A 26,834-nucleotide genomic window follows, 5' to 3' on the forward strand; every position below is an offset into this window, starting at 1 on the left:
ATTCTGTGTGAAATGAGTGCATTCGAGCATATGTGACATGAAACAACTTTCTAAGGATGGATTATCAGGTTTTCGAGCTTTTAACACATTTTCCTCATATTGGTCATTTTAACTGTAAAAGCATGGCTGAAACGATTCTTAAACATAGTACTGTGATATGCACTTGTTCAGAGTGGGAAAAGACACTTTGTGTCAATGAGTGCATGAAACCAGCTTTCCTTCAGCAGGAGCGCCTTCAGCCTGTTTCTAACGCCTTTTCAGTGCATAAAACAAACGTTTGACAAGGAACATTGATTCTGTGTGAAATGAGTGCATTCGAGCATATGTGACATGAAACAACTTTCTAAGGATGGATTATCAGGTTTTCGAGCTTTTAACACATTTTCCTCATATTGGTCATTTTAACTGTAAAAGCATGGCTGAAACGATTCTTAAACATAGTACTGTGATATGCACTTGTTCAGAGTGGGAAAAGACACTTTGTGTCAATGAGTGCATGAAAGCAGCTTTCCTTCAGCAGTAGCGCCTTCAGCCTGTTTCTAACGCCTTTTCAGTGCATAAAACAAACGTTTGACAAGGAACATTGATTCTATGTGAAATGAGCGCATTCGAGCATATGTGACATGAAACAACGTTCTAAGCATGGATTATCATGTTTTCGAGCTTTTAACACATTTTTTAACATATTGGTCATTTTAACTGTCAAAGCACGTCTGAAACGAGTGTTCAACATAATATGCACTTGTTCAGTGTGGGAAAAAACACTTTGTGTCACTGAGTGCATGAAACCAGCTTTCCTTCAGCAGGAGCGCCTTCAGCCTGTTTCTAACGCCTTTTCAGTGCATAAAACAAACGTTTGACAAGGAACATTGATTCTGAGTGCATTCGCGCATATGTGACATGAAACAACTTTCTAAGCATGGATTTTCGTGTTTTCGAGCTTTTAACACATATGTTAAAAGCTCGAAAACACGAGCTATGCACTTGTTCAGAGTGGCAAAAAACACTTTGTGTCAATGAGTGTATGAAACCAGCTTTCTTCAGCAGGAGTGCCTTCAGCCTGTTTCTAACGCCTTTTCATTGCATAAAGCAAACGTCTGACAAGGAACATTGATTTTGAGTGAAATGAGTGCATTCGAGCATATGCGACAAGAAAACTTTCTAAGCATAGATTTTCATGTTTTCTAGCTTTTAAATCATTTTCATCACATTGGTCATTTTAACTGTAAAAGCACGTCTGAAACGAGTTTTCAACATAATACTGTGATATGCACTTGTTCAGAGTGGGAAAACACACTTTGAGTCACGGAGTGCATGAAACCAGCTTTCCTTCAGCAGGAGGGCCTTCAGCCTGTTTCCAACGCCTATTCAGTGCATAAAGCAAACGTCTGACAAGGAACATTGATTCTGTGTGAAATGAGTGCATTCGAGCATATGTGACATGAAACAACTTTCTAAGGATGGATTATCAGGTTTTCGAGCTTTTAACACATTTTCCTCATATTGGTCATTTTAACTGTAAAAGCATGGCTGAAACGATTCTTAAACATAGTACTGTGATATGCACTTGTTCAGAGTGGGAAAAGACACTTTGTGTCAATGAGTGCATGAAACCAGCTTTCCTTCAGCAGGAGCGCCTTCAGCCTGTTTCTAACGACTTTTCAGTGCATAAAACAAACGTTTGACAAGGAACATTGATTCTGTGTGAAATGAGTGCATTCGAGCATATGTGACATGAAACAACTTTCTAAGCATGGATTTTCATGTTTTCTAGCTTTTAAAACATTTTCATCACATTGGTCATTTTAACTGTAAAAGCACGTCTGAAACGAGTTTTCAACATAATACTGTGATTATGCACTTGTTCAGAGTGGGAAAACACAGTTTGTGTCACTGAGTGCATCAAACCAGCTTTCCTTCAGCAGGAGCGCCTTCAGCCTGTTTCCAACGCCTATTCAGTGCATAAAGCAAACGTCTGACAAGGAACATTGATTCTGTGTGAAATGAGTGCATTCGAGCATATGTGACATGAAACAACTTTCTAAGGATGGATTATCAGGTTTTCGAGCTTTTAACACACTTTCATCATATTGCTCATTTTAACTGTAAACGCACGTCTGAAACGAGTTTTCAACATCGTATTGTGATAGGCAATTGTTCAGAGTGGGAAAACACACTTTGTGTCACTGAGTGCATGAAACCAGCTTTCCTTCAGCAGGAGCGCCTTCAGCCTGTTTCTAACGCCTTTTCAGTGCATAAAGCAAACGTCTAAGGAACATTGATTCTGTGTGAAATGAGTGCATTCGAGCATATGTGACATGAAACAACTTTCTAAGGATGGATTATCAGGTTTTCGAGCTTTTAACACATTTTCATCATATTGCTCATTTTAACTGTAAAAGCACGTCTGAAAAGAGTTTTCAACATCGTATTGTGATAGGCAATTGTTCAGAGTGGGAAAACACACTTTGTGTCACTGAGTGCATGAAACCAGCTTTCCTTCAGCAGGAGCGCCTTCAGCCTGTTTCTAACGCCTTTTCAGTGCATAAAGCAAACGTCTAAGGAACATTGATTCTGTGTGAAATGAGTGCATTCGAGCATATGTGACATGAAACAATTTTCTAAGGATGGATTTTCATGTTTTCGAGCTTTTAACACATTTTCATCATATTGGTCATTTTAACTGTAAAAGCACGTCTGAAACGAGTATTCAACATAATACTGTGATATGCCCTTGTTTCGAGTGGAAAAACACTTTGTGTCACTGAGTGCATGAAACCAGCTTTCCTTCAGCAGGAGCGCCTTCAGCCTGTTTCTAACGCCTTTTCATTGCATAAAGCAAACGTCTGACAAGGAACATTGATTTTGAGTGAAATGAGTGCATTCGAGCATATGTGACAAGAAAACTTTCTAAGCATAGATTTTTCATGTTTTCTAGCTTTTAAATCATTTTCATCACATTGGTCATTTTAACTGTAAAAGCATGGCTGAAACGATTCTTAAACATAGTACTGTGATATGCACTTGTTCAGAGTGGGAAAAAACACTTTGTGTCAATGAGTGCATGAAACCAGCTTTCCTTCAGCAGGAGCGCCTTCAGCCTGTTTCTAACGCCTTTTCAGTGCATAAAGCAAACGTCTAAGGAACATTGATTTTGAGTGAAATGAGTGCATTCGAGCATATGTGACATGAAACAACTTAATAAGCATGGATTTTCATGTTTTCGAGCTTTTAACACATTTTCAACATATTGGTCATTTTTACTGTAAAACCACGTCTGAAAGGAGTTTTCAACATAGTACTGTGATAGGCACTTGTTCAGAGTGGGAAAACACACTGAGTGCATGCAAACCAGCTTTCCTTCAGCGGGAGCGCCATCAGCATGTTTCTAACGCCTTTTAAGTGCGTAAAACAAACGTCTGACAAGGAACATTGATTCTGTGTGAAATGAGTGCATTCGAGCATATGTGACATGAAACAACTTTCTAAGGATGGATTATCAGGTTTTCGAGCTTTTAACACATTTTCCTCATATTGGTCATTTTAACTGTAAAAGCATGGCTGAAACGATTCTTAAACATAGTACTGTGATATGCACTTGTTCAGAGTGGGAAAAGACACTTTGTGTCAATGAGTGCATGAAACCAGCTTTCCTTCTGCAGGAGCGCCTTCAGCCTGTTTCTAACGCCTTTTCAGTGCATAAAACAAACGTTTGACAAGGAACATTGATTCTGTGTGAAATGAGTGCATTCGAGCATATGTGACATGAAACAACTTTCTAAGCATGGATTTTCATGTTTTCTAGCTTTTAAAACATTTTCATCACATTGGTCATTTTAACTGTAAAAGCACGTCTGAAACGAGTTTTCAACATAATACTGTGATTATGCACTTGTTCAGAGTGGGAAAACACACTTTGTGTCACTGAGTGCATCAAACCAGCTTTCCTTCAGCAGGAGCGCCTTCAGCCTGTTTCCAACGCCTATTCAGTGCATAAAGCAAACGTCTGACAAGGAACATTGATTCTGTGTGAAATGAGTGCATTCGAGCATATGTGACATGAAACAACTTTCTAAGGATGGATTATCATGTTTTCGAGCTTTTAACACATTTTCATCATATTGGTCATTTTAATTGTAAAAGCACGTCTGAAACGAGTTTTCAACATCGTATTGTGATAGGCACTTGTTCAGAGTGGGAAAACACACTGAGTGCATGAAAACCAGCTTTCCTTCAGCGGGAGCGCCATCAGCCTGTTTCTAACGCCTTTTAAGTGCATAAAACAAACGTCTGACAAGGAACATTGATTCTGTGTGAAATGAGTGCATTCGAGCATATGTGACATGAAACAACTTTCTAAGGATGGATTATCAGGTTTTCGAGCATTTAACACATTTTCATCATATTGCTCATTTTAACTGTAAAAGCACGTCTGAAACGAGTATTCAACATAATACTGTGATATGCCCTTGTTTCGAGTGGAAAAACACTTTGTGTCACTGAGTGCATGAAACCAGCTTTCCTTCAGCAGGAGCGCCTTCAGCCTGTTTCTAACGCCTTTTCAGTGCATAAAGCAAACGTCTAAGGAACATTGATTCTATGTGAAATGAGCGCATTCGAGCATATGTGACATGAAACAACTTTCTAAGCATGGATTTTCATGTTTTCTAGCTTTTAACACAGTTTCATCATATTGGTCATTTTAACTGTAAAAGCACGTCTGAAACGAGTATTCAACATAATACTGTGATTTGCCCTTGTTTCGAGTGGAAAAACACTTTGTGTCACTGAGTGCATGAAAACAGCTTTCCTTCAGCAGGAGCGCCTTCAGCCTGTTTCAAACGCCTTTTCTTTGCATAAAGCAAACGTCTGACAAGGAACATTGATTTTGAGTGAAATGAGTGCATTCGAGCATATGTGACAAGAAAACTTTCTAAGCATAGATTATCATGTTTTCTAGCTTTTAAATCATTTTCATCACATTGGTCATTTTAACTGTAAAAGCATGGCTGAAACGATTCTTAAACATAGCAGGAGGAAACGTCTAAGGAACATTGATTTTGAGTGAAATGAGTGCATTCGAGCATATGTGACATGAAACAACTTAATAAGCATGGATTTTCATGTTTTCGAGGTTTTAACACATTTTCAACATATTGGTCATTTTTACTGTAAAACCACGTCTGAAAGGAGTTTTCAACATAGTACTGTGATATGCACTTGTTCAGAGTGGGAAAAAACACTTTGTGTCAATGAGTGCATGAAACCAGCTTTCCTTCAGCAGGAGCGCCTCTTCAGCCTGTTTCTAACGCCTTTTCAGTGCATAAAGCAAACGTCTAAGGAATATTGATTTTGAGTTAAATGAGTGCATTCGAGCATATGTGACATGAAACAACTTAATAAGCATGGATATTCATGTTTTCGAGCTTTTAACACATTTTCAACATATTGGTCATTTTTACTGTAAAACCACGTCTGAAAGGAGTTTTCAACATAGTACTGTGATAGGCACAGATTGGGAAAACACACTGAGTGCATGAAAACCAGCTTTCCTTCAGCGGGAGCGCCATCAGCCTGTTTCTAACGCCTTTTAAGTGCATAAAACAAACGTCTGACAAGGAACATTGATTCTGTGTGAAATGAGTGCATTCGAGCATATGTGACATGAAACAACTTTCTAAGGATGGATTATCAGGTTTTCGAGCTTTTAACACATTTTCCTCATATTGGTCATTTTAACTGTAAAAGCATGGCTGAAACGATTCTTAAACATAGTACTGTGATATGCACTTGTTCAGAGTGGGAAAAGACACTTTGTGTCAATGAGTGCATGAAACCAGCTTTCCTTCAGCAGGAGCGCCTTCAGCCTGTTTCTAACGCCTTTTCAGTGCATAAAACAAACGTTTGACAAGGAACATTGATTCTGTGTGAAATGAGTGCATTCGAGCATATGTGACATGAAACAACTTTCTAAGCATGGATTTTCATGTTTTCTAGCTTTTAAAACATTTTCATCACATTGGTCATTTTAACTGTAAAAGCACGTCTGAAACGAGTTTTCAACATAATACTGTGATTATGCACTTGTTCAGAGTGGGAAAACACACTTTGTGTCTCTGAGTGCATGAAAACAGCTTTCCTTCAGCAGGAGCGCCTTCAGCCTGTTTCCAACGCCTATTCAGTGCATAAAGCAAACGTCTGACAAGGAACACTGATTCTGTGTGAAATGAGTGCATTCGAGCATATGTGACATGAAACAACTTTCTAAGGATGGATTATCATGTTTTCGAGCTTTTAACACATTTTCATCATATTGGTCATTTTAACTGTAAAAGCATGGCTGAAACGAGTCTTAAACATAGTACTGTGATATGCACTTGTTCAGAGTGGGAAAACACACTTTGTGTCACTGAGTGCATGAAACCAGCTTTCCTTCAGCAGGAGCGCCTTCAGCCTGTTTCTAACGCCTTTTCAGTGCATAAAACAAACGTTTGACAAGGAACATTGATTCTGAGTGAAATGAGTGCATTCGAGCATATGTAACATGAAACAACTTTCTAAGCATGGATTTTCATGTTTTCGAGCTTTTAACACATTTTCATCATATTGGTCATTTTAACTGTAAAAGCATGGCTGAAACGAGTCTTAAACATAGTACTGTGATATGCACTTGTTCAGAGTGGGAAAAAACACTTTGTGTCAATGAGTGCATGAAACCAGCTTTCCTTCAGCAGGAGCGCCTTCAGCCTGTTTCTAACGCCTTTTCAGTGCATAAAACAAACGTTTGCCAAGGAACATTGATTTTGAGTGAAATGAGTGCATTCGAGCATATGTGACATGAAACAACTTTCTAAGCATGGATTTTCATGTTTTCAAGCTTTTAACACATTTTCATCATATTGGTCATTTTAACTGTAAAAGCATGGCTGAAACGAGTCTTAAACATAGTACTGTGATATGCACTTGTTCAGAGTGGGAAAACACACTTTGTGTCACTGAGTGCATGAAACCAGCTTTCCTTCAGCAGGAGCGCCTTCAGCCTGTTTCTAACGCCTTTTCAGTGCATAAAACAAACGTTTGCCAAGGAACATTGATTTTGAGTGAAATGAGTGCATTCGAGCATATGTGACATGAAACAAGTTTCTAAGAATCGATTTTCATGTTTTCGAGCTTTTAACACATTTTCAACATATTGGTCATTTTAACTTTAAAAGCACGTCTGAAACGAGTTTTCAACATTGTACTGTGATAGGCAGTTGTTCAGAGTGGGAAAACACACTGAGTGCATGAAAACAGCTTTCCTTCAGCAGGGGCGCCTTCAGCCTTTTAAGTGCATAAAGCAAACGTCTGACAACGAACATTGATTCTGAGTGAAATGAGTGCATTCGAGCATATGTGACATGAAACAACTTTCTAAGCATGGATTTTCATGTTTTCGAGCTTTTAACACATTTTAATCATATTGGTCATTTTAACTGTAAAAGCACGTCTGAAACGAGTTTTCAACATAATACTGTGATATGCCCTTGTTCCGAGTGGAAAAACAAACTTTGTGTCTCTGAGTGCATGAAAACAGCTTTCCTTCAGCAGGAGCGCCTTCAGCCTGTTTCTAACGCCTTTTCATTGCATAAAGCAAACGTCTGACAAGGAACATTGATTTTGAGTGAAATGAGTGCATTCGAGCATATGTGACAAGAAAACTTTCTAAGCATGGATTTTCATGTTTTCTAGCTTTTAAAACATTTACAACATATTGGTCATTTGAACTGTAAAAGCACGTCTGAAACGAGTTTTCAACGTAATACTGTGATATGCCCTTGTTCCGAGTGGAAAAACACACTTTGTGTCACTGAGTGCATGAAAACATCTTTCCTTCAGCAGGAGCGCCTTCAGCCTGTTTCTAACACCTTTTCATCGCATAAAGCAAACGTTTGACAAGGAACATTGATTTTGAGTGAAATGAGTGCATTCGAGCATATGTGACAGGAAACAACTTTTTAAGGATGGATTTTCATGTTTTCGAGCTTTTAACACATTTTCATCATGTTGGTCATTTTAACTGTAAAAGCACGTCTGAAACGAGTTTTCAACATAATACTGTGATATGCACTTGTTCAGAGTGGGAAAACACACTTTGTGTTACTCAGTGCATGAAAACAGCTTTCCTTCAGCAGGCGCGCCTTCAGCCTTTTTCTAACGCCTTTTCAGTGCATAAAGCAAACGTCTAAGGAACACTGATTTTGAGTGAAATGAGTGCATTCGAGCATATGTGACATGAAACAACTTTCTAAGCATGGATTTTCATATTTTCGAGCTTTTAACACATTTTCAACATATTGGTCATTTTAACTGTAAAAGCACGTCTGAAACGAGTTTTCAACATAATACTGTGATATGCCCTTGTTCCGAGTGGAAAAACAAACTTCGTGTCTCTGAGTGCATGAAAACAGCTTTCCTTCAGCAGGAGCGCCTTCAGCCTGTTTCTAACGCCTTTTCATTGCATAAAGCAAACGTCTGACAAGGAACATTGATTTTGAGTGAAATGAGTGCATTCGAGCATATGTGACAGGAAACAACTTTCTAAGCATGGATTTTCATGTTTTCGAGCTTTTAACACATTTTCAACATATTGGTCATTTTAACTGCAAAAGCACATCTGAAACGAGTTTTCAACATCGTATTGTGATAGGCACTTGTTCAGAGTGGGAAAACACACTTTGTGTCACTGAGTGCATGAAACCAGCTTTCCTTCAGCAGGAGCGCCATCATCCTGTTTCTAACGCCTTTTCAGTGCATAAAACAAACGTTTGCCAAGGAACATTGATTTTGAGTGAAATGAGGGCATTCGAGCATATGTGACATGAAACAACTTTCTAAGCATGGCTTACCATGCTTTCGAGCTTTTAACACATTTTCATCATACTGGTCATTTTAACTGTAAAAGCACGTCTGAAACGAGTTTTCAACATCGTATTGTGATAGGCACTTGTTCAGAGTGGGAAAACACACTGAGCGCATGAAAACAGCTTTGCTACAGCAGGAGCGCCTTCAGCCTGTTTCTAACACATTTTCATCGCATAAAGCCAACGTTTGACAAGGAACATTGATTTTGAGTGAAATGAGTGCATTCGAGCATATGTGACATGAAACAACTTTATAAGCATGGATTTTCATGTTTTCGAGCTTTTAACACATTTTCATCATATTGGTCATTTTAACTGTAAAAGCATGGCTGAAACGATTCTTAAACATCTCATCTCATCTCATCTCATTATCTCTAGCCGCTTTATCCTGTTCTACAGGGTCGCAGGCAAGCTGGAGCCTATCCCAGCTGGCTACGGGCGAAAGGCGGGGTACACCCTGGACAAGTCGCCAGGTCATCACAGGGCTGACACATAGACACAGACAACCATTCACACTCACATTCACACCTACGGTCAATTTAGAGTCACCAGTTAACCTAACCTGCATGTCTTTGGACTGTGGGGGAAACCGGAGCACCCGGAGGAAACCCACGCGGACACGGGGAGAACATGCAAACTCCGCACAGAAAGGCCCTCGCCGGCCACGGGGCTCGAACCCGGACCTTCTTGCTGTGAGGCGACAGCGCATTCTTAAACATAGTACTGTGATATGCACTTGTTCAGAGTGGGAAAGCACACTTTGTGTCAATGAGTGCATGAAACCAGCTTTCCTTCAGCAGGAGCGCCTTCAGCCTGTTTCTAACGCCTTTTCAGTGCATAAAGCAAACGTCTAAGGAACATTGATTTTGAGTGAAATGAGTGCATTCGAGCATATGTGACATAAAACAACTTTCTCAGCATGGATTTTCATGTTTTCGAGCTTTTCACACATTTTCATCATATTGGTCATTTTAACTGTAAAAGCACGTCTGAAACGAGTTTTCAACATAATACTGTGATATGCCCTTGTTCCGAGTGGAAAAACACACTTTGTGTCACTGAGTGCATGAAAACAGCTTTCCTTCAGCAGGAGCGCCTTCAGCCTGTTTCTAACGCCTTTTCAGTGCATAAAACAAACGTTTGACAAGGAACATTCATTTTGAGTGAAATGAGTGCATTTAAGCATATTTGACAAGAAAACTTTCCAAGCATGGATTTTCATGTTTTCGAGCTTTTAAAACATTTTCATCACATTGGTCATTTTAACTGTAAAAGCACGTCTGAAACGAGTTTTCAACATAATACTGTGATATGCACTTGTTCAGAGTGGGAAAACACACTTTGTGTCACTGAGTGCATGAAACCAGCTTTCCTTCAGCAGGAGCGCCTTCAGCCTGTTTCTAACGCCTATTCAGTGCATAAAGCAAACGTCTGACAAGGAACATTGATTCTGTGTGAAATGAGTGCATTCGAGCATATGTGACATGAAACAACTTTCTAAGGATGGATTATCATGTTTTCGAGCTTTTAACACATTTTCATCATATTGGTCATTTTAACTGTAAAAGCATGGCTGAAACGAGTCTTAAACATAGTACTGTGATATGCACTTGTTCAGAGTGGGAAAAAACACTTTGTGTCAATGAGTGCATGAAACCAGCTTTCCTTCAGCAGGAGCGCCTTCAGCCTGTTTCTAACGCCTTTTCAGTGCATAAAACAAACGTTTGACAAGGAACATTGATTCTGAGTGAAATGAGTGCATTCGAGCATATGTGACATGAAACAACTTTCTAAGAATGGATTTTCATGTTTTCGAGCTTTTAACACATTTTCAACATATTGGTCATTTTAACTGTAAAAGCACGTCTGAAACGAGTTTTCAACATAGTACTGTGATAGGCAGTTGTTCAGAGTGGGAAAACACACTGAGTGCATGAAAACAGCTTTCCTTCAGCAGGAGCTCCTTCAGCCTGTTTCTAACGCCTTTTCAGTGCATAAAGCAAACGTCTGACAAGGAACATTGATTCTGAGTGAAATGAGTGCATTCGAGCATATGTGACATGAAACAACTTTCTAAGAATGGATTTTCATGTTTTCGAGCTTTTAACACATTTTCATCATATTGGTCATTTTAACTGTAAAAGCATGGCTGAAACGAGTCTTAAACATAGTACTGTGATCTGCACTTGTTCAGAGTGGGAAAAAACACTTTGTGTCAATGAGTGCATGAAACCAGCTTTCCTTCAGGAGGAGCGCCTTCAGGCTGTTTCTAACGCCTTTTCAGTGCATAAAGCAAACATCTAAGGAACATTGATTTTAAGTGAAATGAGTGCATTCGAGCATATGTGACATGAAACAATTTTCTAAGCATGGATTTTCATGTTTTCGAGCTTTTAACACATTTTCAACATATTGGTCATTTTAACTGTAAACGCACGTCTGAAACGAGTTTTCAACATAGTACTGTGATAGGCACTTGTTCAGAGTGGGAAAACACACTGAGTGCATGAAAACAGCTTGCCTTCAGCCTGTTTCTAACGCCTTTTCAGTGCATAAAGCAAACGTCTGAGAAGGAACATTGATTTTGAGTGAAATGAGTGCATTCGAGCATATGTGACATGAAACAACTTTCTAAGCATGGATTATCATGTTTTCGAGCTTTTAACACATTTTCAACATATTGCTCATTTTAACTGTAAAAGCACGTCTGAAACGAGTTTTCAACATCGTATTGTGATAGGCACTTGTTCAGAGTGGGAAAACACACTGAGCGCATGAAACCAGCTTTGCTACAGGAGGAGCGCCTTCAGCCTGTTTCTAACACATTTTCATCACATAAAGCAAACGTTTCACAAGGAACTTTGATTTTGAGTGAAATGAGTGCATTCGAGCATTTGTGACATGAAACAACTTTCTAAGCATGGATTTTCATGTTTTCGAGCTTTTAACACATTTTCATCATACTGGTCATTTTAACTGTAAAAGCATGGCTGAAACGAGTCTTAAACATAATACTGTGATATGCACTTGTTCAGAGTGGGAAAAACACTTTGTGTCAATGAGTGCATGAAACCAGCTTTCCTTCAGCAGGAGCGCCTTCAGCCTGTTTCTAACGCCTTTTCAGTGCATAAAGCAAACATCTAAGGAACACTGATTTTGAGTGAAATGAGTGCATTCGAGCATATGTGACATGAAACAACTTTCTAAGCATGGATTTTCATGTTTTCGAGCTTTTAACACATTTTCATCATTTTGCTCATTTTAACTGTAAAAGCACGTCTGAAACGAGTTTTCAACATAATACTGTGATATGCACTTGTTCAGAGTGGGAAAACACACTTTGTGTCACTGAGTGCATGAAACCAGCTTTCCTTCAGCAGGAGCGCCTTCAGCCTGTTTCTAACGCCTATTCAGTGCATAAAGCAAACGTTTGACAAGGAACATTGATTCTGAGTGAAATGAGTGCATTCGAGCATATGTGACATGAAACAACTTTCTAAGAATGGATTTTCATGTTTTCGAGCTTTTAACACATTTTCAACATATTGGTCATTTCAACTGTAAAAGCACGTCTGAAACGAGTTTTCAACATAGTACTGTGATAGGCAGTTGTTCAGAGTGGGAAAACACACTGAGTGCATGAAAACAGCTTTCCTTCAGCAGGAGCTCCTTCAGCCTGTTTCTAACGCCTTTTCAGTGCATAAAGCAAACGTCTGACAAGGAACATTGATTCTGAGTGAAATGAGTGCATTCGAGCATATGTGACATGAAACAACTTTCTAAGAATGGATTTTCATGTTTTCGAGCTTTTAACACATTTTCATCATATTGGTCATTTTAACTGTAAAAGCATGGCTGAAACGAGTCTTAAACATAGTACTGTGATCTGCACTTGTTCAGAGTGGGAAAAAACACTTTGTGTCACTGAGTGCATGAAACCAGCTTTCCTTCAGCAGGAGCGCCTTCAGCCTGTTTCTAACGCCTTTTCAGTGCATAAAACAAACGTTTGACAAGGAACATTGATTCTGAGTGAAAGGAGTGCATTCGAGCATATGTGACATGAAACAACTTTCTAAGAATGGATTTTCATGTTTTCGAGCTTTTAACACATTTTCATCATATTGGTCATTTTAACTGTAAAAGCATGGCTGAAACGAGTCTTAAACATAGTACTGTGATCTGCACTTGTTCAGAGTGGGAAAAAACACTTTGTGTCAATGAGTGCATGAAACCAGCTTTCCTTCAGGAGGAGCGCCTTCAGGCTGTTTCTAACGCCTTTTCAGTGCATAAAGCAAACATCTAAGGAACACTGATTTTGAGTGAAATGAGTGCATTCGAGCATATGTGACATGAAACAATTTTCTAAGCATGGATTTTCATGTTTTCGAGCTTTTAACACATTTTCAACATATTGGTCATTTTAACTGTAAACGCACTTCTGAAACGAGTTTTCAACATAGTACTGTGATAGGCACTTGTTCAGAGTGGGAAAACACACTGAGTGCATGAAAACAGCTTGCCTTCAGCCTGTTTCTAACGCCTTTTCAGTGCATAAAGCAAACGTCTGAGAAGGAACATTGATTTTGAGTGAAATGAGTGCATTCGAGCATATGTGACATGAAACAACTTTCTAAGCATGGATTATCATGTTTTCGAGCTTTTAACACATTTTCAACATATTGCTCATTTTAACTGTAAAAGCACGTCTGAAACGAGTTTTCAACATCGTATTGTGATAGGCACTTGTTCAGAGTGGGAAAACACACTGAGCGCATGAAACCAGCTTTGCTACAGGAGGAGCGCCTTCAGCCTGTTTCTAACACATTTTCATCCATAAAGCAAACGTTTCACAAGGAACTTTGATTTTGAGTGAAATGAGTGCATTCGAGCATTTGTGACATGAAACAACTTTCTAAGCATGGATTTTCATGTTTTCGAGCTTTTAACACATTTTCATCATACTGGTCATTTTAACTGTAAAAGCATGGCTGAAACGAGTCTTAAACATAATACTGTGATATGCACTTGTTCAGAGTGGGAAAAAACACTTTGTGTCAATGAGTGCATGAAACCAGCTTTCCTTCAGCAGGAGCGCCTTCAGCCTGTTTCTAACGCCTTTTCAGTGCATAAAGCAAACATCTAAGGAACACTGATTTTGAGTGAAATGAGTGCATTCGAGCATATGTGACATGAAACAACTTTCTAAGCATGGATTTTCATGTTTTCGAGCTTTTAACACATTTTCATCATTTTGCTCATTTTAACTGTAAAAGCACGTCTGAAACGAGTTTTCAACATAATACTGTGATATGCACTTGTTCAGAGTGGGAAAACACACTTTGTGTCACTGAGTGCATGAAACCAGCTTTCCTTCAGCAGGAGCACCTTCAGCCTTTTTCTAACGCCTATTCAGTGCATAAAGCAAACGTTTGACAAGGAACATTGATTCTGAGTGAAATGAGTGCATTCGAGCATATGTGACATGAAACAACTTTCTAAGAATGGATTTTCATGTTTTCGAGCTTTTAACACATTTTCAACATATTGGTCATTTCAACTGTAAAAGCACGTCTGAAACGAGTTTTCAACATAGTACTGTGATAGGCAGTTGTTCAGAGTGGGAAAACACACTGAGTGCATGAAAACAGCTTTCCTTCAGCAGGAGCTCCTTCAGCCTGTTTCTAACGCCTTTTCAGTGCATAAAGCAAACGTCTGACAAGGAACATTGATTCTGAGTGAAATGAGTGCATTCGAGCATATGTGACATGAAACAACTTTCTAAGAATGGATTTTCATGTTTTCGAGCTTTTAACACATTTTCATCATATTGGTCATTTTAACTGTAAAAGCATGGCTGAAACGAGTCTTAAACATAGTACTGTGATCTGCACTTGTTCAGAGTGGGAAAAAACACTTTGTGTCACTGAGTGCATGAAACCAGCTTTCCTTCAGCAGGAGCGCCTTCAGCCTGTTTCTAACGCCTATTCAGTGCATAAAACAAACGTTTGACAAGGAACATTGATTCTGAGTGAAAGGAGTGCATTCGAGCATATGTGACATGAAACAACTTTCTAAGCATGGATTTTCATGTTTTCGAGCTTTTAACACATTTTCATCATATTGGTCATTTTAACTGTAAAAGCCCGGCTGAAACGAGTCTTAAATATAGTACTGTGATATGCACTTGTTCAGAGTGGGAAAACACACTGAGTGCATGAATACAGCTTTCCTTCAGCAGGAGCGCCTTCAGCCTGTTTCTAACACCTTTTCTTCGCATAAAGCAAACGTTTGACAAGGAACCTTGATTTTGAGTGAAATGAGTGCATTCGAGCATATGTGACAGGAAACAACTTTCTAAGCATGGATTTTCATGTTTTCGAGCTTTTAAAACATTTTAATCATATTGGTCATTTTAACTGTAAAAGCACGTCTGAAACGAGTTTTCAACATAATACTGTGATATGCCCTTGTTCCGAGTGGAAAAACACACTTTGTGTCACTGAGTGCATGAAAACAGCTTTCCTTCAGCAGGAGCACCTTCACCTGTTTCTACCGCCTTTTCAGTGCATAAAACAAACGTTTGACAAGGATCGTAAAGCATTTGATAGGATGGTAAAGCATTTACCACTTTTGTAATGTCGCCATTCACAGCACTTAAAAGATGTTTAGGGACTGAAAACACCAGGTGATGACATGGTTCAGATACTATTTGTCTCATTCCTCCTGCAAACAGGTCTTAAGGACAGCAACCCTATTTTTTCATTTCAAAATTCGCTACACATGCTCTATTGGGGACAGAAGGGATAGGCACCCTCTACTTCCACAGTCATGTCTTTGTTATGTGTGCAGAATGTTGTTTTGCATTGTCTTGTTGAAATCTCCCTGGAAAAGATGTCATCTTGAAGGCAGCATATGTTGCTCCAAAATCTCAATGTACTTTTCTGCATTAATGCTGCCATCACAGAAGTGTAAGTTACCTTTGCCAACGGCACTGACCCCATACCACGATAGACCCTGGCTTTTGCACTTCCTGCTGGTAACAGTCTGGATGGTCCTTTTCATCTTTGGTCCAGAACACACATTGTTCATTTCTTCCAAAAAAGACCTGAAATACAGATTTGGTTTAAAGCTTTGTTGTATGTAACTGCAACAGGTGACATCTTCTGAATGTCAGTCAATAAATGTTACAACTACCTAAATGAAATTTAGGATTCAGTCAGATTGAATATTATTTATGATCAGAATGGATATGATCATCTTTTGGCAGCTGTGCACTATGTTCCAGATTAGGCAGTGCCTTTGCATAGTATAACCCCAATTCCAAAAATGTTGGGAAACTGTGTAAAACATAAATAAAAACAATGTGAAGATATGCAAATCATGGAAACCCCATATTTCATTGAAAATAATACAAAGACAACATATCAAATGTTGAAACTAAGAAATGTTATTGTTTTTTGAAAAATATATGCTCATTTTGAATTTGATGTCAGCAACACGTTTCAGAAAAGTTGGGACAGGGGCAACAAAAGACTGTAAAAGTTATGTAATGCTAAAAATAATAATAATAATTTGGTTAATTGGCAACAGGTCAGTAACATGACTGTGTATAAAAAGAGCATCCCAGAGAGGCGGAGTCTCTTAGAAGTAAAGATGGGGAGGGTTTCACCGCTCTGTGAAAGACTGCGTGGGCAAACAATGCAACAATTTAAGAATAATGTTCCTCAGTGTAAAATTGCAAAGACTTTGGGGCTCACATCATCTATGGTACATAATATCATTAAAAGATTCAGAGAATCTGGAGAAATCTCTGTATGCAAAGACAAGGCTGAAAACTGACATTTGGTGCCTGTGATCTTCAGGCCCTCAGGAGACACTGCATTAAAAGCAGATATGTGTCTGTAGTGGAAATCACTGTATGGGCTCAGGAACACTTCAGAAAACCATCTTCTGGAAAAACAGTTCATTATTGCATCCACAAATGCAAATTAAAACTAGATATAAACAATATCCATAAATACCGCCACCTTCTCTGGGCCTGAGCTCTTTTATGATTGACTGAGGCGAAGTGAAAAATTGTCCCGAGGTCTGACAAATCAAAAATAGAAATTATTTTGAGAAATCATGGACCCCACGTCCTCCAGGCTAAAGTGGAGAGGGACCATCCAGCTTGTTATAGGTGCACAGTTCAAAATCCGGCATCTGTGATGGTATGAAGGTGCATTAGTGTACATGACATGGATAGCTTGTACATCTGGGAGGCATCATTAATGCTGAATGATATATACACATTTCAGAGCAATATGCTGCCATCCAGACAAAATCTTTTTCAGGGAAGGCCTTCCTTCTTTCAGCAAGGCAATGCCAAATCGCTTTCTGCACTTATTAAAACTGCATGGCTCCACAGTAAAAGAGTCCAGATGCTAGACTGGCCTGCCTACAGTCCAGATCTGTCTCCCATTTAAAACATTTGGCGCATTATGAAGCACAAAATATGACAAAGGAGACCCCGAACTGTTGAGCAACGGAAACTGTATATCAGGCAAGAATGGGACAACATTCCTCTTTCAAAACTACAGCAGTTGGTCTCCTCAGTTCCCAAATATTTACAGAGTGTTGTTAAAAGTAGAGGTAATGCAACACAGTGGTAAACATGTCCTGTCCCAACTTTTTTGAAATGCGTTGCTGACATCAAATTCAAAATGAGCATATATTTTTCAAAAAACAGTAAAATTGATCATTTTCAACATTTGATATGTTGTCTTTGTACTACTGTCAATGAAATATAGGGTTTTCAAGATTTGCAAATTATTGCATTCTGTTTGTATTTATGTTTTACACAGCATCCCAACTTTTTTGGGAATTAGGGTTGTACTTGGAACAACCAAGTTATGCTACCATTGTCAGCAGTGGCAAGGCATTGTCTTTAAAGCAACAGAAAAAGACACATTCATAACATTATACCATGAAGCCACTGACAGGTTGGTCTTCCAAATAGATGTTCCCTTTATCTAGACACATGAATCATGCAATTCTTGTGGAAAGGGTTATGTGATGAGGTTGAGAAAGAATTTTAACTGCACTCTGGGGCACTGCCAGGGGAGCATGTATGGAACTCCTTCGAGGGAGGACTTGGCAGAGTGAGTTGAATGAGTCAAATGAATACTGGAATACCATAAATTGAAGATGACAATGAATTTATGTTAATGAGGGCACTAATTGTCTAATTATTTTATCAGTCCACTAATACAAACCAGTTTCATTTTTAAAAGCTAACCATTCTGGTTATACTGTTGTAGTAATGTTTGCTAGACATTTCTGCACCCGGAAAAAAAATATGTCAACACTGTTCAAAAACACACACATTTATTGCATATCAATCATCACTTACGTAGTACAGGCATTATTATCTTCTAAATTACAGGATGGAACATTTTCTCACAGAACAGGTCTTACTTGAAATAACTCAAATACTTTCATATGATATGAAAGTATTTGAGTTATTTCAAGTAAGACCTGTTCTGTGAGAAAATGTTCCATCCATCCTGTCATTTAGAAGATAATAATGCCTGTACTGAGTGATGATTGATGTGCAATAAATGTGTTTTGATATGGCAAGACATTTATGGTACCAAAGAGTAAAAAATGGAGAGAAGATGGGTGAGAGAAGGTATATAAGTGTGGTGTAATGTTAAGTTACATATGTTTATGTGCGTGATGACATCATCAGTAGGGGTCGTAGGGGAGATCATCAGTCAGTTGTTGAGTGCCTTGCTTGTGAATAAACACTATGTTAATCCACAGTCGAACTCAGTTATTTTAATAACACAACATGGTGTCAGAAGTACTGGGAGTACATGGTGCTGAGTGACATTAGGAGAATTTATACGGCACAAGTTACGGTTGGTGAAGGGTTTTTTTTATCTAAAGTTAATGTGAGAGAAAAAGGAAGAGCGGGATGTCTGATGGCGAGGAGGCAGCAGCGGGTGCACAGACAGTGTGGCTGAGTGCTAGCACTACATTCAGCATACAGCCGCCAGAGAGCTTCGACTTCACCAGACCTCAAGAGTGGGGCAAATGGATCCAATGATTTGAATGATTTCGTATGGCAAGTAATCTGAATGCTAGTTCGGAAGACAACCAGATAAATACTTTGATTTATTGCATGGGCAACAAGGCTGATGATGTCCTTCGTGGGCTAGCTTTGACTGAGGAAGCAAAGGGTGTTTTGCTGAGGAACTTGGCAGAGAGACTGAGGAAGTAAAGGTGTTCGTGATGCCTTTCAGAACTTTTTCATAGTCAAGAAAAACAATTTATGAGCAGGCAAAGTTTAACATATGGGTGCAAGGCAAAAATGAAAGTGTGGACTCTTTTGTTACTGCTTTATATGTGCTAGCTGAACACTGCAACTATGGATTGCTACATGACGAGCTCGTTCATGACAGGATTGTTGTGGGGCTGCGAGACCTGTGGCTCTCATGCAGCTAGACCAAGATCTGACGCTGGAATCGGCAATTACCAGGGCTCGACAGAGTGAGGAAGTGAAACGCCAGCAAGTCACACTGAGAGGCATGGGGCCAGACGTTAACAATAGCAAATCTGTAGACAGAGTGTTTAAAGGCAGTGACAAGGCTAAAGCGAGGAGCAAGTCACAGCATTCTAGCATGCAGGCTAAGCCACAAAGTGCGGCAAAAGCCAATAAGGGCAGGAACAACCAATGTCGAAAATGCGGCAGTTCCCAACTTCATGCAAATCGCGATTGTCCTGCTACTGATGTTAAATGCCACTCATGTGGTACAGTAGAAGCCATTCATTTGTTTGCCTGTTTCCATGCCCGCACTATGCTTGGTCCGTGCGGGGTCCGTGCGAGGGCCGTGCCCGTATCGTAATCCTCCACACATGACGTGTTGATGAAGCCTGGACTGGCAACGCCCCTTAAAAAACACAGCTGCAATACCATTTTTTTCCACGGGGAGGAGCAGTGATTTGTGAAGTTGCATTGACAAGCCAGATCAACGTTTCTAAAGAGGATGGCAATAAACCAGAGTTTAAGTCCCGTTGAAAGAAGTGCAGTTTTCTCGCTTACAGTACCATGTCCAAAACCTGACTTGAGCTGAGGCGATATTACGCCAATACGGCGCATTGCTCTAAACGTTGGTGGTATATCTGGGTTGTTATTCGTTTGTTCAATAATGCTGATTTGTTTACACTGAGTCCCGATGATTAACTATGCAATATTAGTTAGCTGTACGGCCTTGTAATGTCTGTCATTCATTTGTTATAACAGACAGACAGTTGACGTGGATTATTCAGGCATCGCGTGGGGAAAACAATACGAACATAAACACTTCTCAAAACATCCACTTCAACATGTTCCAGGTTTCCTACAAAACTGGCATGACTTTCCCTTTGTGTTGGGCAATGTATCAACATCGGGTTATTTGAGCTGTTGCTCATTTTATTGGTGACTGTTTGCCTACATCTGGCGCTGCGCATACTGTACTGTATGTGGAGTACAACGGTAAAATAATGTGTTCTTACTTCCCTTTTCTGTTTGCGCATTCCCATTATATTCACCAGTTATTTCATTTTATTAAATGCGGATTGATTTTGTCATTACTGTACTGTATGTCACACGAAGTTTGCTCCGAGCTAAGCTGGCAATTTAGAAGCACTTCTCCATAAGCAAACGGAGAGAGGGGAGGGGCGCTGCACAGATGCAGCTGTGCGTATTCTGATTAATGCAAGAACAAGATAAGTACTGTAACAGTAAATAGCTGCAGCTGGCTCCTGCTGGGGCTCAGCGCTTGCACTGGCTATGTTTCTGTTTTCATCTTTAAAAAATCTTTATCTCAAACAATCTCAACAATCATAGCTTGCTACTGGTAACATCATAATAATCTACAGCACAATTTGTCTGTTTCTTAGCACAGGGTGCAGCAGGGTGTCCTGGGAAAGTGAAGTGTGTACAGTAGCTGGCTGACGAGACAGCAGCAAGACCACTAAAGTCCGCAACGCGACTGCTTTTCACTAACCTGGAATGAGCGAAACATTACGTGCTCACTGGTTGATGTCACTCCAAATCTATATACAGTATAATCTGAAACCATTTCGCATTGAGCGTCAAGAATACCGATTTTAACTTTGTAACATTTTGTGACAAATTATTCAGAAGGTGGCCATGAGCACACCAGAATCTGCGGTCTTCGCTGGTTACGAAGTTGCATTATTGCTGTCCTGGCCAGAGCGTTGTGGCCACAGCCACTGCTCAAAGTCTTGTGTACAAGCAAATATAATATTCGCTTTTTTTTTTTCAAATGACGGCCGAGAGATCCGGGGCTATTCCCGGGAGATGAAGTTGCAAAACTGTGCAATAGACACGTTTTCATGCCAATAGTTATTTGCATTTACATGCTTAGGCTACAGTTTTTATCTCCTACAGGAAGTGATTCAACGATGGACATCATATTTTAATGATGGAAAAAATAAACAGAAAGAACGTGATCTCGAATCTCCTGTGTTTTTATTGGTGGGTGAGGAAGGAAGACCGATCAGGAAAGCCTAATATAATGGCGTAATCCTACTGCAGCGGTGCAAACCGGACGTCTCCTTTTCTTTGACTTGGAAGAGCTGATTTTTCAGGCATGTTCCTGTAGTTTCCTGCGATGCAGCCGAAAATCAGCCCTTCCTAGCGAGACACATTGTACTGTATTAGACAAGAATGGGACAGCATTCCCATTTCTAAATTTGAGAAACTTGTCTCCTCAGTACCCAGACGGTTGCAGACTGTTGTATAGAGCTAGTGTGCTACACAAAGGAAATATTACAATTGCTGCCATAGCTCCCTAACTGTTTAGACAAAAATGCTGGTACTGTACAGTACATTGCCTGCCCCCATGCTATTCGCTACCTGATAAAAAAAAAAACAACAGGGAAATCTGTCACGTCCAGAAGCAGAGCCGGCCCGTGGCATAGGCAATATAGGCAAATGCTAAGGGCGCTGCGTCAAAGATAATGAAGCAGATGAAAATTACTTTGTCATAGATCATACAACCCACATGTGTATTCTATTAGTTGCAAATGTAATTTCACACAGCCGTTAAGGTATCACGCTGATTTTAACTTCGAACGCAACATGTTGTTCGTTTCAACCGTCCCGCACTGTCGGGACAATTGAAACACGTATGCGGGATGAATGAAACATCGTGTTGTAAACAGAAACCATTCACTGTACTCTGAGCCGGCCCGTGGCATAGGCAATTTAGGCAAATGCTAAGGGCGCTGCGTCCATCCAGGGGCGCAGAAACGGGGGGAGAAAAATTATGACTTCCACTATTCTGAAAACGAGTCAGCATTATAATGTCTTAGCCTAATTTAATTGTACAGCAAAGCATGTAGTCAGGGTGCGATTTGTCAAAAAAAGCGGGGTGGGGTGTGGTGGTGGTTGTTAATCATGAAACAATAAGCGCTCAAGTGCGCATCTGCGGCTATTCTCTGTTTTGGCCATGTAATAGCCTAAGTGTTGTTGGCTAAAGAGTGTTTTTGCATTACGTAGATACAGTAACTGACATAGATATGTTGCTTGTTTTGAATATGGCTGCACTTGGAGCAGTCTGTCGGTGTCGTTGAGCAGTCTGGGCTGAAGTAAAGGTCTTTTATGCACCGAACACGTTTCGCAGCGAGATATTCCAATGGTGCCTGGCACGTTTTTTTTTTTTTAATAAAACAAAGTTGCTTTGTTGATCTGTGTTCTCATTAAAATGACAGTTTAGCAGCTCATTCAAGCAACCATGTTGCGAAGAGCTTCCTGGAGGAAAATGTAATAAACGCGTTGAAAACAAGAAACAATCTCAGTGCGTCAAGACTGCAGGGAAACGAAACAAGCACTCAGATGTGTTCTCTTTACCAGCGCCGGCGATTGCCTAGAGCGCAAAGTGTGCCCAGGGGCGCCAAGGGCGACCAAAACCCCACCAAAAAGGAGGGATGGAGTTATTGAATGGAGATGTTACCAAGTGCATCAGTGGTGTACAGTACAGTGTTTTCAACCACTGTGCTGCCGAACTCTAGTACCGCGGAACACTAGTGTGCCGTGAGAGATCACCAAGTGTACCGTGGGAAATTATAGAATGACTGTATATTGTAAATATTGGCAACAGCGTTTTAGTTTCAGTCAACATTTTCTATTGGTGATGTGCCTTGAGATTTTTTCATTGAAAAAAGTGCGCCCTGGCTCATGAAAGGTTGAAAACCTTTTTTACAACACCTCTGAAGCGGCTGGGGATGTAGAAATACGCGCTCCTTACCTCTGCTGTTACACTACCTGTGACAGTACTGTAGCTGCTGCTGAAAGAAGCTTTTCAAAATTAAAACTGCTGAAGACATACAGTACTTAAGGTCAACAATGAGTCAAGAACGTCTGAATGGGCTTGCTGTAATGAGCATCAACCAAGAGATCTCAAGAGAAATATCATTTGATGATATTATCAAGGGGCGGCACGGTGGTGTAGTGGTTAGCGCTGTCGCCTCACAGCAAGAAGGTCCTGGGTTCGAGCCCCGGGGCCGGCGAGGGCCTTTCTGTGTGGAGTTTGCATGTTCTCCCCGTGTCCGCGTGGGTTTCCTCCGGGTGCTCCGGTTTCCCCCACAGTCCAAAGACATGCAGGTTAGGTTAACTGGTGACTCTAAATTGACCGTAGGTGTGAATGTGAGTGTGAATGGTTGTCTGTGTCTATGTGTCAGCCCTGTGATGACCTGGCGACTTGTCCAGGGTGTACCCCGCCTTTCGCCCGTAGTCAGCTGGGATAGGCTCCAGCTTGCCTGTGACCCTGTAGAAGGATAAAGCGGCTAGAGATAATGAGATGAGATGAGATATTATCAAGGACCATTAGGAAGACCAGACGAGTCCCATTGTAATGTTACTTCAATAACAAAGTACCCATACAGCAATAGCACTTTTGTTTGAAAATACAGCCCATTGATGTCCTAACAGGGTGCTTAAGTTTGCACAATTTAGAATTGTAGAATTTTTTATTCATTTAATTTGTTAATTCTTCAGAGATGACTTAACTTTTAATAGCAAAAAAGAAACTAAAAACAATTTCTTGTTTATTGTCCATGCACTACACTTTGAACAGGGTGCGGAAGAGTTTTTGCCCATTATATGGAGATATGTATTGAATTTGTGTGGTCATTTTACTTTGTGACACTTTATGTGAATAATGATTAACAATAATAACAATAATGAAAAAGATAAAAATGACTTCTTGTTTATTGTCCATGCACTGTACATTGTTTAAAAGTAATAGAGTGATTAGATTAAAGTGTTATTTAGATGTTATTAGAGGGTTTTTTCTGGGGGGGGGGCGCTAAAACTCAATCTCGCCTAGGGCAGCCAAAGAGCCGGCCCTGGTTGTGTTGAACACAACACATTTCTAAAATACAGAACGAACGTGAATTTTTCAAATTATGAGGCATGAGCGACGAACATGAAGATGAATGAAACATGAACGAAACGTTCATGTTGATTCGAGTGAAATTAGTGCCTGAAATTAGTTTCTGACTGATTCAGGGGCGTGTCGTAATGGAAGCCAGGGGAATCCTGGCTTACTCGAAAATTTAAAATTACAATAACAAACGAACATATTCATTGATCAAATACGTCAAGTAGGCCTACGTTATAGAAATATAGAAAATATACGCAACATTGCTTGCATTACGACTGCACATATTCACTTCTCTAAACATTTAACTCATTTCTCATGCCTTTTTCACTGAAAACATGATAAAGTAATGGACTGCAATTAATATTTGGCTCTACTACCAAGGACGCAGCGCCCTTAGCATTTGCCTATATTGCCTATGCCAGGGGCCGGCTCTGAACACAACACAACTGTTGAACGCAACACATTTCTAAAAGACTAGTAAAACTGTTCCCCAGATTTGCATTTGTTTAGCTCAGAGCACTGACATGTACATCTGAAAGCCTCTCCTAATTGGGGGGGGGGACATGGGGGGCCAGTTGCCACGTCACTTTGTGTCAGTTTGGAGTCAGATTTACTGTATGTAATTATGTAATTGATTAAGAGACTCAATAACTCTATCGGCGTAAGTGTTCTTGTTTTTTTCGTAGGGAACCATGGCGGCAGTGAGGCATTAGGTTGAAAATACACAGTGAAATAAACAATGCAGACCGTTCACCGGTCAGCACTATTCCATGACTGCACAACGATGTTACAACATAGGCATACAGTTAAAAACAAGAATAGAGACGTTCGTGCCTTTTTTTTTTTATTAAAAAGGTGCACATGTAATCACAAATCTTAAATCAGAAATTTCAACTGAGTACGCTATTTGAAGACAGGGTATCATTTCCCGCTATGCCCTCCTTTGTTGCTAATAACCAGATTGATTACATTTGATAAACCTGATATAAGTCTGTTGCAGAAATCCACGGTCACTTTTGTGTTCCAGAACACTTGCATGACTTTGATAAGCTCCTGCTTTGTACCTGGCTTTGCGTCTTTGCGGATATAGTCCTTCATGGCGTGCCAAACCAGTTCGATTGGATTCAAGTCCGGTGATTCTGCTGGAGTTTTAACCCAGTTGATGCCCTCTGATGCTAAGTAAGCCGCAGCTGCGGTGTGCTTTGGGTCATTGTCCTGGAAAAAGCGGTGATCAGTCCCAAAATTTTCCCTGCTGTATGGTGCTGCAAATTCTTTTATGATGGTCTCCTCAAAATATTCTCTGTCCATTATTCCCTCAAAAATGACAAGGGGACCTGCTCCATATCGGGAAATCATTCCCCATGCATGCAGCTTCAGTGGGTGCTTTGGTCGTGGCTTTGAGACGAAGTGTCCCTTTTTATGGAAACTTTGTCTTGCAAAGTGTTCCAATGCGACTGTCGTTTCGCCAGTGAATAGCACATTGTCAAACAACTCCCCCGACTTCTTCCATTCAGAAGCTTGTCGCAACCTTGCCTCTTTGTTGCGTTCTTTCAGCATTGGACAGAAACGGGTCGAGGAAAATTTCCAACCCATTTGTCTGCGAGTACGGCGTATGCTTGTTAAGCTCAGTTCAATACCAAAATCGGCCTTGATTCTTTGTTGAACAGCCAGGGCATTCATTTCAGTGTTGGCTTTAGTCATCTCGTCGATTGCAGAGAGGACATTGCTGTGAAAATAAAATGAAACACGTTAGGTTGGAAAGTCTAATGGTAGGCTATAAGTGGCCTTCTTAAGTCGTTTCACGGGTTGGATACTTACGTATGCAATTTCCTTGGACCAGAGCGACGGGGTGGCCTCTCTTTGTAGTGATATCTCACAGCTTGCATTGTAACCTTAATTCCACGGCATGCCAAACTTTTTCTTATTTCTTGTGTGGACTTTCCTTCTCGCCTCATTGCATGAATCTGTTGGGAACTCTCTCTGCTGATGCGCGTCATATTTTTGTTGTACTGGATCTAAGCGCAGTCATATTATATTGACAGGGAGGGGGATGGGGGTGTGATGGGGTGTGTCAGTGGTCCAGCTTGGATGGCGAACACGTTAACAAGCAGTGCTTTTAGGTGTGAAAAGGGCCGGTCTCAACAGTCTGTTCAATACAGCAGTCTACTGAAGGCACAAAAGTGAAATGCACACATTTTGTATCGGGTCAAAGCTGGGTCGGCCAAGATGTGATATACATTGTCTGAGTGATGGGCAGTATTCCATTTATAGTTTGAGAAATTACATACAATTTTACCCATGACAAGTACAGTATAGTAGTATGCTGTCAGGTTTGGTTCATAAAAAATAGAGTACAGTCAGGGCCGGCTCTACAGTAGGTCTTTGGCTGCCCTAGGCGAGATTGAGTTTTAGCGCCCCCCCCAGAAAAAAAACCCTCTAATAACATCTAAATAACACTTTAATCTAATCACTCTATTCTATTACTTTTAAA

Source organism: Neoarius graeffei, chromosome 14 (assembly GCF_027579695.1).
Source record: "Neoarius graeffei isolate fNeoGra1 chromosome 14, fNeoGra1.pri, whole genome shotgun sequence".
In the NCBI taxonomy this organism is placed as follows: Eukaryota; Metazoa; Chordata; class Actinopteri; order Siluriformes; family Ariidae; genus Neoarius; species Neoarius graeffei.